At 39.3% G+C, this 2,871-nt stretch overlaps 1 long non-coding RNA gene across 1 annotated transcript; it reads left to right on the top strand.

The window, feature by feature from the left end:
- Window positions 1–877: 877 nt before the first annotated feature.
- On the top strand, window positions 878–2,741 carry LOC131883138 (uncharacterized). Its single transcript, XR_009373584.1, has 2 exons — window positions 878–1,300; window positions 2,261–2,741. It is a non-coding gene; the product is annotated as an uncharacterized LOC131883138 (long non-coding RNA).
- Window positions 2,742–2,871: the final 130 nt, after the last annotated feature.

Genomic DNA, 2,871 nt, shown 5'->3' with positions numbered 1-2,871 from the left:
GAAAGATCTAGGTGTAGTCCTCCAAATAATGGAAAGTTCGATGAGCATATCCAGTTGAAGGTGGGTAAGACTCTTCAAATGTGGTGGTTGGATATATCGCACGTTTAAGTCCAGAGATAGCATCACGATACTAACTCTGTACAAGTCAATTGTCCAGCCACATCTTGAATATGCTTCACCCATTTGGGCTCCACTGAGTTCAGCAGGTTGCAAAAGGTCGAGCAAGTCCAAAGATGTTTCACTAGGAACATCACTGGATTGAGAGAGCTCTCATATTGGGAGAGGCTAAACAAGTTGGGGCTGTACAGTGTTCAGAGAAGGTACGAAAGGTATCTGATACTGTACGTATTCAAAAGCATCCATGAGCTATGTCCCAACCCAGGATTTAGGGTCAATGCTAGTGACCGTAGAGGCTTAATGTGCGTTTTGAGAGCACCTTCAAGCCCTCAAGAATCCAGGCTAGTTCGAACAATGAAGTCCACATCTCTTCTTTCTCGGGCTCCTTCATTGTTTAATTTGCTTCCCTCCAATATTCGTAGGGAATACGTAGGCCTTGTTGATCCGTAGCATCTTTCAAGTCAGACTTGGACAAATTTTTAGATAGCATTCCAGATCAACCTACATTCAAGGACTAGGTCGGTCTACCAACTCAAATTGTTGGTAAACCAAATATCATATAAGATTGAAAGGTAATAAATAGACGAATTATAACCTTTCATTTTAATAGTACTGGGATTACATTCCCTGTAGCGGTTAGAAAAGCCCGTGAAAAACCAAACCAAAAAAAAATACTAATACCATCTGAGATATTGAGATAGGAGGTGATGTGTAACTTGATCCTGAAAACGCTTAACTATCTTGAAAATGTTAATGCATTTGAAAATACATTTTTTTTATGATTTTGATTTTCAGTACACAATGGTTGACAATGTGTTGCATGGTTGTGGCGATGGCAATGTCAATGGTTCCGTTGCAGTTGTTTGCTTGAAGTACAACGCAGATAAAATGGATTGGATCCGCACGGATTTCTTAAAGATAATGGAGGCTCTTTGCTTTATCTCTTGCCTATTCCCAATCGAGGAATCTTGATTATGATTAAGTCCAATATCCTTTATTTGTACAATGGAAAGAAAATTGAGGAGGTATCGAAAGAATTTCCATTCTCAACTCCTTGGTTCCAAATCCCGTTCTGTCGCACCGTCATCTCCAGTGATGAAATCTTGGTCGGGTTCTCTCGTAAGCCATACATCGCAAAAGGAGTAGAGCATCCTATCCTCGCTCAATCAACATCAAAACTGGGGTAATTATTAATCTTTTCAATCATATTAACTTTCACGAAGGTACTTTTTTGTTGTTGAATATTTCAATGTACCTGGATGGCTTTGTATTCAGGGGGATGAAAATTACCTATCGGCAGTGCAATGAATTTCTTTAGGATGAAAATAAATCTCAATGATTTGATTGTTTTGGTCCTTTGCCTCTACGTCTATTTAATCGCTACTTACTTGGAAGGGATTTAATGGCCCACTTTTAATCGTCTTAGTTCCAAATTCAAATGCCACTGATAATTTACTTCACTTGTGTTACAATGATTTTTCTCAAACAAGCGATTTCATTGATTCATAGTTAGACCTATTTTTTTATCACAAATACTTGCGTAATGTAGGTACGGACGATGGAATTCGTCAGAATTCAACCATTGAGTGGTAAGGTCAAACGTTAAAATGAACCCGTTAGTTTTGAGTGATTCATGGCATTATTGAGAAGTCATTGATTTGGATCCATCATTTTTAACACATAACGCACGCTTTAAGCAGCTGACACAGACTTTTGTACAGAAAGTGGTCAAAGCATTGCAAAAGTGAATACTAGGCGTCTGAGATCAAAAACAAGGGGCTAAAAAGTAAATTAACTTGAAATGCTTTTTTACCTCCTATCAAGAACTAATCTCATACTTGCCATCAGCGAATGAACCCACAATATTCAAAGATAATTTGTGAGATTTTACACTTTAAAGGACGTAGCAGCACACATGTGTAATGTTGACTTAACATCTAAGCAATGATTTTGAATTTCAAGAAAAGTATTTTTAGGGACTTTTTTTGAAACACAGCATCTATGATTAATTACTTTTGGAAAGCACGTGCCGTAATCGAAACCCAATAGAACGCACGGTTTCTTCGCTATTATTGATTCAGCAATAAGCATTAGTGACTCCTCGTAACCATTCAAGAAACCATGTTTTTCGTGGTTATTACAGGCCGTCGACAATATCGTTACCCAATCTTGAGTTAATGAATTCCATTTGTGGGGCTTTTGGACCACAGGGCAATCGCAAGGTGGCCATATTTGGTGGCAATATTTCATAAATGGCAAACTTGGACCGAACTTCGACCGGACCCTCATATTGGATTGGAATTCGAAGACATTTGTAGCTGATGGTCCCAGTCTAAAGGATGCTTCTCCCGACAAGTGGGGGCAAACCATTGCTAACAGAGATACTTTTCTTTACTACAAAATTGTCAACCTCGAAACCAGAATTTATAAGTTTGATATCAATGGAACGAGACTCCGATACCATATCTTGGAAAGATACCAGTTACTTGCTACAATTTGGCAAATATTCCTGAGGATGTGGACGGCTGTAAGTGAACATTGAAGGTGACCATTGTGCTCTAGTACATGAAATGACAATTCATTGTTCACTTGAATCTTTCTAAATAAATAAGCATTATAGGAAATTCTTTTACGAAGCTTTTCAAGAGGGGGATGCAAAACGCATAATTTCTGGCAGCAAGGGGGGGGGGGGGGGGGGGGGGGGGGGGGGGGGGGGGGTGTTTGAAGGGGGAGGGGTTATGTTAATCAGTGATG

Source organism: Tigriopus californicus, chromosome 7 (genome assembly GCF_007210705.1).
Source record: "Tigriopus californicus strain San Diego chromosome 7, Tcal_SD_v2.1, whole genome shotgun sequence".
Lineage (NCBI taxonomy): Eukaryota > Metazoa > Arthropoda > Copepoda > Harpacticoida > Harpacticidae > Tigriopus > Tigriopus californicus.
The sequence above is the reverse complement of the archived record's forward strand: the minus strand, read 5'-3'. Positions and strand labels throughout refer to the sequence as shown.